Raw genomic sequence first — 11,939 nt, 5'->3', positions numbered from 1 at the left:
GGCCTATCCTCCATGAATGTACTGGGTTCAAAAAAATAATTAAGTTATACTTTCGGCAATAATGCCCCATGGGAATATATTTCCATAGGTTAACTGCATGTTTTTATTAAACCTGCTGCCTATTAATTTCAAGTGACCCTGGTTTTGTATTGTGGAAGATGATAAAGAATGCTTCTCTATTCACTCTTTCCACATCTTTCATGATTTTATAGGGCTCTATCCTATCCCTCCTTAGCCATCTCTTTTCCAAGCTAAAAAGAGCTAGTCTTTTTCATTTCTGCTCATTCAGATGCCACTCCATTCCCCTGATCATTTTGGTTACGCTTCTCAGAATCTTTTCCAGTTCCACATATCCTTTTTAAGGCAACCCCTCCCCTCCAATGCCCATTACTTTGCACTTATCAAATGTTGAATTTCATATGCCATTTTGTTGCTTTGGACATAACCATCTTGAATAATTTTGTATTATCTTCAAACTTTGCCACTTCACTGGTTCACCTTGTTTTCCAAATTATTAATATACATATTGAAAAGCACAGATCCCAACAGAAATGCTTGGGAGACTCCACTTTTTACTCCCCTCCATTATGGAAACTATTTAAAAAGATAAGAAACAAAAGGTAGGAATAATCAGGTACTGATCCATGAGCGGACTTCCCTCTTGTCACATGACTGCCTATTTTGCTTAAGAGTCTTTGATGAAGGAGCTTGTTAAAATCTTTCTAAAAATTCAAGTACGCTATATTGCCTTGATCACCCTTATCCGCATGCTCGTGGAAATACACAAAGAATTTTAATAGATTGGTGAGGCATGATTTCCCTTAACAAAAGTCAGATTGACTCTTCTCCAACATAGCATGGTCATCTAAGCATCTGATTCAATTTGCCCAGTAGTGCAGTAAGGCTCATGGGCCTGTAATGACCAGGATCACCTCTGAAGCCCTTTTTAAAGCTTGACATTATATTAGCTACCTTCCAATCATCTGACAGAGACTTGCTTCAGCAATCCATTACACACTACACTTAGTTCCGCAATTTCATATTTGAGTTCATTGAGAACTCTTGGGTGAATACCATCTGGCCCTGGTGACTTATTACTGTTTAATTTATCAATTTGTTCTAAAACTTCTTCTATGGACACATCATTGTGGGACAGTACTTCAGATTTGTCACCCAAAAAAGGTGGGTATGTCCACCACATCCTCTTGAAGACGAATCCAAAAAGACATACCTACTGAAGTCTTTCCAAATTGGTTATAGCCATGGATTTTAGCATTTTGATAAAGGTAGTCAGCCACCAGTTTCAGTAATACCAACTAGATCAAATTTATGCTCACAAGTGAATTGTTTGTTATCCAAGCTCCTAGCATTTGTGGACAGGCAGTTAAAGAATGTCTTCTCTTCATGTCCTTTGGTTTCTCGATTAATTTTTTTCTCAATATCTCGATTTTATTCTGGCAGCGACAGACTCCAGGGCCACTCCAGCAGTGGCCGGTGAGGCTGGCCGTGGGGTGCCTGAGCAACTGGCCCTATGACTTCCGTGACCTCTGTAACAGACTTGCAGCATTACTGATCATCATTAGGCCATTACATAAGTAAAGGGTACTTCTTCAGGCTTGATGAATGGCAACGTGGAATGCAAATTGGAAGTCACAAACCAATCTTGAGTCTGAAGTGATGGAGGCAAACACCACCATCTTGAAGCCAAGGCTGTGGAGGCATTTGTTCAATCTCCTCAAGTTTGATGGAGTCTCACGTCGATGTATGAGGAGTCAGTAAACACTACAGGTAAACACATATGCAAAGTCAGACCAATGCAAGAAGTTGCAGTGCAAGTGCTGTAGATTGAACAACTGTATCAGTGTAGAACTGGATAAATTCTCCTGTCAATGATATGAAATGCATCCATAAGCACAGCTGGAAAAAAAAAAAAAAAAAGATGGAAAAAAGCATGGCAGCCAACACACAACCTTGTTCAGTGACACAGGTAACCAGAAATGGGTCTGGTATCTTGCCATTTTCCACAACTCTGGACAGCACCACATCATGGAAGGACTGAATGACCAAAAATTAAAAATAAAAAGAAGAAAAAATACCTTTGCATTTCTAGAGTCCCTCGTGATTTAGAGTTAAAAGCTTTAGCTGAGTCAAAAAATACCATGTAAAGACCATGGTTTTACTCTCAGCACTTTTCCTGAAGCTTATGGGCTGTGACGATCATGTCTAGAATGGTTTCCACAAGACAGGTGTTAAGTCTATTCAATATGACCCATGCAAGATTTTTCCCAGCAACAGAGGGTAGGGAAATGCCATGGTTTAGGATCAGGAAATACCTCAGTTTTGGTCAAAGATGAAGATCCACTTTCTTCAGACTGAAGAAATAATGGGAGTAGAAACTCTTGCCCCTGTATACTTGAAGAATGTTTTCTATGGCTCCAAGGTGGAATAGGCCACTTTTTGTAAAAAGGCTCTTGTGAGATGGGTTGCAGACGAAGGGAGGAGAGGAAAGGGGCAGGTAGAATGTCCAGCACCCATTTGTTAGCTAAAATCTCCACCCAAACCTCCTGGAAGCAGGGGAAACTGGTTTCTGAACGTCGGCTATGCAAAAGATTCCAAGCTTGAATGCCTGGGGCATATGCACACCTATAGATCCACAGCAACGCATATTTGAAGAACCTGACTTCTCATATTACTAGTAACAAAAGTAATTCAATGACAAATAATTTTTAAACCAAAATGTATAACATACATCTACAATGCTTGCATAGGATTTTTGGCATGTAAAGGCCACCTGATTCCTGGTGGCTGTCTAGACAGTCAGTGAATCGTGCTACTTAAGTAACCCTTGATATAATGAACTCCTGAAACAAAGTGAATAAATATGATTTTACAAACTGTATAATTATGTATTTAGACTAAGTAGTACATGGACTTCAAACTGTTGGCCCAATCAATGTATTCATCCAGCCCTTATGTTAGTTTAAGAGCACAGTGTAGTCTGATACAATGTCAACAGCAACCACAGCACTCTACAAACAGCTAGCAAGTAAGGAAAATGTATAAGATTACATAAGCCTACTAAATTTTCTTTTTTCAGCAGATTGTCTGGAGAGCTTTACTGTAGCCAGAGGAAAAAGAGTAGTAAAAAAATGCTTTACACGCTGCAGGACTTCAGAAGGGGGAGTGGGGGAAGGAATAGAACAGAAGAGGCTTGACCTAACTCTACACTAGTACTTTTGTTGGTATAACTTAAGTCACTCAGAGATGTGAAAAAACCACCCCTCTAAGCAACGTAAGTTATACCAACAGAAGCACGATGTGAATACTTTATGTCTGCGGCGCTAGTTGGAAGTGGTTTAATTATGTTGACGGTAGGGCTCTCTCCAATTAGCACAGAGCAACTACACAAGCAATCTTAGGGTACGTCTACACTACGGGATTATTCCGATTTTACATAAACCGGTTTTATAAAACAGATTGCATAAAGTCGAGTGCACACGGCCACACTAAGCACATTAATTTGGCGGTGTGCGTCCATGGTCCGAGGCTAGCATCGATTTCCGTAGCGTTGCACTGTGGGTAGCTATTCCGTAGCTATCCCATAGTTCCCGCAGTCTCCCCCGCCCCTTAGAATTCTGGGTTGAGAGCCCAGTGGCTGATGGGGCAAAAATCATTGTCGCGGGTGGTTCTGGGTAAATGTCGTCAGTCATTCCTTCCTCCGGGAAAGCAACGGCAGAGACAATCATTTCGCGCCCTTTTTCCCTGGATTGCCCTGGCAGACGCCATAGCACGGCAACCATGGAGCCCGTTCAGCTTTTTTTTTTTTTTTTTTTTTTTTTTTTTTTTTACAGTCACCGTATGTGTACTGGATGCCGCGGACAGAGGCGATACTCCAGCGCTACACAGCAGCATTCATTTGCTTTTGCATGATAGCAGAGACGGTTATCAGTCGTTCTGTACCGTCTGCTGCCGGCGTAAATTGGCAATGAGATGACGGTTATCTGTCCCTCTGTACTGTCTGCTGCTATCATGGGTGCCCCTGGCTGAGATCGGCCGGGGGCGCAAAAGCAAAACTGGGAATGACTCCCCGAGTCAATCCCTCCTTTATGGTTTCTAAAAATAGAGTCAGTCCTGCCTAGAATATGGGGCAAGTGTACTAGAGAACCAGTGTATCAGAGAGCACAGCTGCTCCATGTCAGATCCCGCAGAAATGATGAGCTACATGCCATTCACGGGGGTGCCCCTGCAACAACCCACCCGTTGCTTCCCTCCTCCCCCAACCTTCCTGGGCTACCGTGGCAGTGTCCCCCCCATTTGTGTCATGAAGTATAAAGAATGCAGGAATAAGAAACAGAGACTTGTTAGTGAGATAAAATGAGGGGAGGCAGCCTCCCGGTGCTATGACAGTCCAGGCAGAACATTAAGCGGTGCGGGGGAGAGGAGCCCAGCATGCCGCTGCTATGACAGTCCAGGCAGGACAGAATCTTTTCTTTACACAGGAAGGGAGGGGGCTGATGGAGCTCAGCCCCAGTTGCTATGATGAAGACGGTTACCAGCCGTTCTGTACCATCTACTGGGAATGACCGGGAATCATTCCTATTTTTACCCAGGCGCCCCCGGCCAGCCTCACCTGAGGCCAGCCAGGAGCACTCACGGGGCTGATGGTGAAGGACGGTTACCAGTCATACTGCACCATCTGCCACCAGGGAGGGGAGAGGAGCGGATACTGCTCTTCACTGCTGCAGCATCGCGTCTACCAGCAGCATTCAGTAGACATAGGGTGACATTGAAAGAAGTCAAGAAACGATTTCTTTCCCTTTTCTTTCACGTGGGGGGGGAGGGGGGAGTAAATTGACGAGCTATTCCCTGAACCACGCCGGACAATGTGTTTGAACCTACAGGCATTGGGAGCTCAGCCAAGAATGCAAATACTTTTCGGAGACTGCTGTGGACTGTGGGATAGCTGGAGTCCTCAGTACCCCCTCCCTCCCTCCATGAGCGTCCATTTGAGTCTCTGGCTTCCCGTTACGCTTGTCACGCAGCACTGTGTAGCCTGGAGATTTTTTTTTTCAAACGCTTTGGCATTTCGTCTTCTGTAACGGAGCTTTGATAGAACAGATTTGTCTCCCCATACAGCGATCAGATCCAGTATCTCCCGTACGGTCCATGCTGGAGCTCTTTTTGGATTTGGGACTGCATTGCCACCCGTGCTGATCAGAGCTCCACGCTGGGCAAACAGGAAATGAAAATCAAAATTTCGGGGGGCTTTTCCTGTTTACCTGGCCACTGCATCCGAGTTCAGATTGCTGTCCAGAGCGGTCACAGTGGTGCACTGTGGGATACCGCCCGGAGGCCAATACCGTCAATTTGCCGCCACACTAACCCTAATCCGATATGGTAATACCGATTTTAGCGCTACTCCTCTTGTTGGGGAGGAGTACAGAAACCGATTTAAAGAGCCCTTTATATCGATATAAAGGGCCTCATAGCGTGGATGGGTACAGCGTTAAATCGGTTTAATGCTGCTAAAATCGGTTTAAACGTGTAGTGTAGACCAGGCCTTACTGTAGCACAGCTGTACTGATACAGCTATGCCACTGTAAACTTGCTCACATAGACATGGCCTAAGAATGGCAAAGAAAAGGTGATAAGAAAAAGAAAGGATAGAATGGGAAAAGAAACAAAGGGCAGACATAGAAATGATCCTAAGCACTCCACCACAGAACCCAATTGGAAATCCTGGTAACCTACAGACACTCAATGGATTCATAGAGCTTAGAATCAAAACTTGGAGACACAAAACTTTAATACATAACAGCTGTTTTGTTATTATGTATCATAATTGCTAGGTAACCAAGCATTTCCGGTAAAGAAGCTTTGCCCAGTATTACACAATGCATTAAAGAGAACATGCTGTTCCCTTTTAAAATAGGCCAATTATGAGTACAGGGAAACTACTGTCAACTCAGATGAATTACTAATAGACAAAAGGAGCTTTACAGAAGTATAAAATCCCTTTTACACTGTTAAAAGTTTAATGTAATTTCTTTTAAACCCTATGAAAGCCTAGGCTATCAAGGATTAACATTTTTCCTGGTCATCAGAAACCAGACAAAAAACCCAGCTCACATGCTCAACTTTCGCGCTCCCCACTTCTGGTCTATTTGTATTTAGCCAGGAAATCGTATCCTATTAAGTAGACTGAGAATTTGGTATTTGATCTCATGCAGAGGAAAACTTATCAATATAAAAAAAGATGAGGTTCCTGGACTAGGTCCGAAACTAGTTTTTCCTAAAAATTCAAGTAGTTTTATTTAGTACCACCCCAAAAGCCCAGTCAGGATTTGCAGATAGGAGGCATTGTGCTAGAAGATCCACTAACACTATAAAATATGTGCTCTCTCTGTAGAACTTATTCTTGAGGCAACACAAAGGGGACAAGGATCATTTTTCAGGCTGGAAGTAACCGCTATGAGCTCAAGTAGCTCACTGATGATATTTATTTTGATTTCAACTAGATGCCTTTCCAGAGATAAAGATATAATCCCACTAACAACAAAAACAATAGTCTTCTACACAAAGGAATGCAGTCTATAAAACCAAAGTTCCCCTACCTGATATCCTGCAAAACCCTGATGCACACATCAAATAAAAAGAGCCTAATGTCATAGAATACACTGAATTTCACAACAGAAATTCTTAATTCAATATTGATGACAATTTTTTCCTTTCAAGACTTTAAGACAAATGTTTCCTTCCAAATAAATAGCAAACATTGTCAAAAATACTCAAAGTTTCCAAATGTTACTGTAACCTGCAGTGGTGTTCAGTCCTGCACCACTATCATCTCTAGATTTTTATATATTCTTTTTAATACGCTGCACTGCAGTATTTGGGTGGTATTCTGATATAGTTTCTCATTAAGTTCAGCCTTTATTTTCTTGCAGATAAAAATAATTCTAGATCTATAGCGAAAACAATAAAGTGGCCTGAATAACCAAAATAAATAAATAGAGATGAAAAACTAGTTTACAGATTTCAGCAGAGACAGCAGCTATTCATAAACATCAGGAGGAATCATATTGAATGGTACATCTATTTAAAAAGAAAAAAGCATACCTAGCTCTTTAGCACTTACAAAGTTGTCTTTAATATATGCTGCTGGCACAGTTATAAGCACAGGAATTTATTTAAACAAACAATGTTAATCCACTCAAACTGCTTTAATTACTGTAAATGTGTTAGTGGCTCAAGGTCATTTGACGTATGTCATTACAACACAATGGTGGTAAAAAAATAAATGATATGCTAGTAGTTGTAGAAGACTCCAGCCTTCTCTTTAAAACTAGTACATAATTTTCCTGTGAGGTTCACCTACACTTCAAATCCATCTGTAACCAGGCCCTTTGCCACAACACACCATAAGGCAGACAGGCTGTTAGCCATATTCTAGGGACGGCCAAGTTTACTGACCCTGTGAGCCACATACAACCATCTTCAGATCTTCAGCCCCGCAGGGCGCACCTGCCAGGGCTCAGGGCTTCAGTCTCACTCTTGCTGAAGCCCCAAAAACTGATAGGTGCACCCTGTGGGACTGAAACCCTGAGCTGCCTGCTGGGCAGAAGCCAGAGGCGACTTATGGGGGGACACATGGGGGCCAAGTGCCCCCCCCAGATTTTTGCCAGGATTTGTTGGCCTTGCTCTGTCACATGGTGCCACCAGGCCCCCTCCCTGCAAGGCAGCTGCTAGATCCAGCAACTGATAAGTGCAGCTATGGGGAGAGGTAGCGCCAGCGGCAAAGAAGTGGGAGCTGCAGAGATAGCCACTGCTTTTGCTGCTGCTTCCCCAGGTGGAACTAACATCTGGGAATTGCAGGGCAGGGCTGCTGAGGGTAAGAGGGACGGTGTCCCGGGGGAGGGGGGAGGACAAACCTTTAAATTGTGTGCCCCCCTTCCCCACCAGCAGGCACCAGTCATCTCTGCTAGAAACCCCTAACCTTACCATCCCACCACAGGGATGAATCCCCGAAATATACAGAGAATGGAGGCGGGAGTAGAGGGAGCCCCACAAGCCACATTAACTGTAAAAGAGCTGCATGTGGCTTACGAGTCATGGTTTGGCCACACCTGCCATATTCCATAGTCAGGCTAAAAAAAAAAAAAAAATCTGTAATAGTGCAAGATCAGGGCCGGAGTGCATAAAGTTTAGCATATGGGTAAGTCTTTGCAGGAAAAGGACCTTAGTTTGACACTGTTATGCCATGTATTAAGCCTTAATACGGCTGCTACACATAGATAATAAGGATTTGGATATCTCAGTAAATGCTCAGATGGCAACCACTATCATATTAGCATCTTCTGGATTCATTTTCATCATCCCTAAGAGACAGAAGCCAATTCCCAGAGATACTAGTAGTACTGAGAAATGTTACCTAAACATGTATGTCATATGTAAACACGGTCTCAATGGGTAAAGGAACCCTGACAACTTGAAATCTTAACAGTTTTCAAAAATGTATTTAACAGCCTGAGGTATGACTCCTGATTCCATGCCAAATTTGATTTTAGAATCACTGATTTGGTTTTTATTTCTCTTTATGATCTTTCCTTAGTTGCTATATGAAAGGCCCACTCAGATAACGGGGGGAAAAAAGTGACTATCAATATACACACGCGCGCACACAAACACACTTGTCAAATGAGCAACATAAAAAAACAAAATAACTTTTTCTTCTCAACCTTCAATAATAGTAATCTTGAAACAATAGCAGGACAAAGAATGAGAAATGTGGTATATTACTTGATGATGTTCACTCTAAATAAACCTTCAGTTTTACTGCAGTATGAAGAGCATCTTCTACTTTCCTATATAATCTACCAAACAATATTAATATAGTGTAAATTTGTATTATTTTTTTAAAAAAATAAAAAAGCTATTAAATATGTAAGGTTCTGAAGCGTAAAACTTTACATACCTATTTTAGAAAAACAGTTTTATAGCACAGGTCTTATATATAGTCCTTTAAGATATGATAATCTAGGCCCTCAACTGAAAACAGTTAATAAAGTCTCAAATACTCTGTTTTGGTGTCTAGGTTAGAATACACCATAAAGCAGAGTTTTTCAAACTTCGGGATGCGACCTAGTGGTGAGTCGCAACACGTCAGGCACTGGGTCGCTCTGGTTAGCACCACTGACTGGGACTTTAAAACTTCTGTCAGTGGTTCTGCCCAGCTAAGGCAGGCTAGTGTGTACCTGTTTTGACACTGTGCTGCACCCTGGAAGTGGCCAGCAATGGGTCTAGCTTCTAGACAGGGAAGACACAGGGCTCCTCACGCTGCTCCTGCCCCAAGCACTGGCTCCAAACTGGGGGAAAAGGGGGGGAGGGAGAGGGGAGAAGAGCAGCAAGAGTCACGTGCCTCCGCCTAGGAGCTGGATCTGCTGCTGGCCATTTCCAGGGCGCAGCGCAGTCCACAGTACTGAGACAGGCGGGAAGCCTGCCTTTGCACCCCCACTGCACCACTGTCCGGGGGCCATGGGAGGTAAGTCCACACCCCAATACCCTGCCCTGAACACCCCCAAACCTGGAACCCCTTCCTGCACCCCAAACTCCAGCTCCATGCCAGAGCCTGCACCCCCAACCCAGAACTGACCCACTCCCACACCTCAACTCCCTGCCCCAGCCGTGAGCCCCCCCCCCAAACCCAGAGCCCCTCCTGCACCCTTAACCCCTCATCCCCGGCCCCATCCCACAGCCTGCACCCCCAGCCCAGAACCCTGACCCCTCCCGCACCACAACCTCCCGCGTCAGCCCAGAGCCCCCTCTGACACCCTCAACCCTTCATTCCCAACTCCACCCCACAGCCCTCACCGCTGCACCCCAACCCTCTGCCCCAGTCCTGAATCTCTTCCACACCTCAAGCCCCTCATCCCCAGCTCCGTTGGGTCGTGGGCATCAACTATTTTCTTCAACTGGGTCCCCAGAATAAAAGTTTGAAAACCACTGCCATAAAGCCATCTTTTAGAGATCCCGTTGTTGGGTAAATTGTAGCTAAATTCTCTCAAATGATAATTTATTCAGTGTATTACTAATGGCCAATTATTAAATGTTATTAAAAGAAATTAATAAGTTTTGTCCATATAGTTACACAGAGCAGAGCTTGGCAATTGGAACAGTTTTACAGAGACAGTGTACGTGCCTGTAAGGTAAGTAATAACATCGAATAGCTTTGAGACAGTTTGCTAACATGCATAAAAAGCAACATAAGACAAAGCATCTTGCCAGTCTCATTTATGGTTTATTTAATTCTGTAGAAGAGATTCAGCTAGCTAGTACAATCTTTTATCTTCACATTTTAACAAGTAGAGATTTGCACGCATACACTGAAGATTTAGTAGCCGGCAAGTTAAATTCTATCTGACTTTAGAATTTGCATTCTGAATTGATATTTATCACTTATCTAGTATTATGCACGTTTAAAAGTATTCTATGGTCACTAACATACATGTATGACACCTACAACATACAACTCAGCTACAACATTGTACAATACTCCTATCAGAAAAGCAGAAGCCACTATAACACACTTAACAAGACACAGCAGAGTCACAAAGAAAATAAGCAACAGCTAGATTTTAAGGTCATCTTTAACACCAGTTTAAGTGCAAGAGAAGCCCTAAATGTGATTAAACAATTACTCTGTCCCATCATCCTATCTCCTAATGCCAGACTGGAAGGATTAGAACCACCTGCAGTGCCACAGTCTAGCTGGGAGCTCACCTCTCACAGCGCAGGGAGGATCTTAGCCTCACTGCAGAGCCAGGGCCAATACTTTCCACATACCATGGAAGAGGAACTAGATAAGAACCATACATCACAGGGAAATAGGAACATTCAGTACGCACCCCTCTGTGCGGATAACGAACACACTGACACTACCATACATCCACCCACTGCAAACCCACCTGCCCACTCTCCCCTCAAGCAGCCCCCATCCCCCGCTCCTCTCATTCACCCGGCCCAGCCCCCATAACCCACTGCACCCCCGATCCTTTTGCCCCCAATCCCATAACCGCCGTCGCCCAGCCCCCGAACCCCAATCCGCTCGCCCCGATTCCTCTCACTCACCCACCAACTCTCAATCGGAGCAGAAGGCTCCCTGCGCTCGGGGCCGCACTGCAGCCGACCCCCCAGTCCGTACCGCACCCCCTGACGGGCCCGCTCCCTCAGACGCAGGGAATGGGATAGTCCCCCTAATCCCCGGGCACAGCCGCCCGCGCGGCGGGCACGGTTACATAACGAGAGGGGGACCCGCCGTCCCTCACTCACCAGGCGCCCCGGCTCCTCACAACGCCGCTGCCCCAGCCCAGCACCGACTTCATACACTCAGAAACGTGACTGAGACACCTCCCCGCGCCGCCCATTGGCCCGGGAGGCACCGCCTCGGCCAGCGGCAGGGGGCACCCGCCATCCCATTGGCTCTGGCAGACACCGCTTATTTTACATAAGCCTCACGTGTGACACCATGTTTCCACGGCTGTTGTCGGGGCAAACCGCCTCCCATTCCGGAGCGACGGTCTGCCAGCAGGGCCAAAAAATACTCACCCCTCCACTGGGCTCGCCAGCGCCGGGCTGGGCAGGGTACGACCAGCCGCCCGCAACAGCCGACTAGGGCAGCGATTGCCTCCCGGCCAGAAGCGCAGCGAGAATTCTCTCCCCGCCTGAAACTGACTGACGTCAATGCGTGCCGAGGGCGGACGGGAGGGAATCAATGCGTGCGTCACAAGGGGCGGGGCTTTGCATAGGCAGCCATGAGCGCCCCATCCCAGCGCTGCCTCAGTGCGTCGTCCCTTACCTTCCCCTTGTGCCCAGAGCCCCGTGCGCGCCCCCTATGCGCACCCGCAAGCTGCTCTGCGGAGGCGACCTGCCGGCCGGGCCCC

At 45.3% G+C, this 11,939-nt stretch overlaps 1 protein-coding gene across 7 annotated transcripts in view; it reads right to left on the bottom strand.

Annotated features, from left to right (window-relative positions):
• The window catches only part of PER2 (period circadian regulator 2), a 98,719-nt gene extending 86,980 nt beyond the window's left edge, over window positions 1-11,739 (bottom strand). For 4 of the 7 annotated variants that reach the window (XM_075068562.1, XM_075068556.1, XM_075068557.1 and 1 more), the window contains exon 1: window positions 11,329-11,393. The gene's annotated coding sequence lies outside the window, so the exon portion shown is untranslated. Of the gene's footprint in view, window positions 1-11,328; window positions 11,400-11,604 lie in introns of those variants that run through there. The other 3 variants (XM_075068555.1, XM_075068561.1, XM_075068554.1) reach the window with 2 other exon arrangements.
• Window positions 11,740-11,939: the final 200 nt, after the last annotated feature.

Source organism: Chelonoidis abingdonii, chromosome 8 (genome assembly GCF_003597395.2).
Source record: "Chelonoidis abingdonii isolate Lonesome George chromosome 8, CheloAbing_2.0, whole genome shotgun sequence".
NCBI classification, from domain to species: Eukaryota; Metazoa; Chordata; order Testudines; family Testudinidae; genus Chelonoidis; species Chelonoidis abingdonii.
The sequence above is the reverse complement of the archived record's forward strand: the minus strand, read 5'-3'. Positions and strand labels throughout refer to the sequence as shown.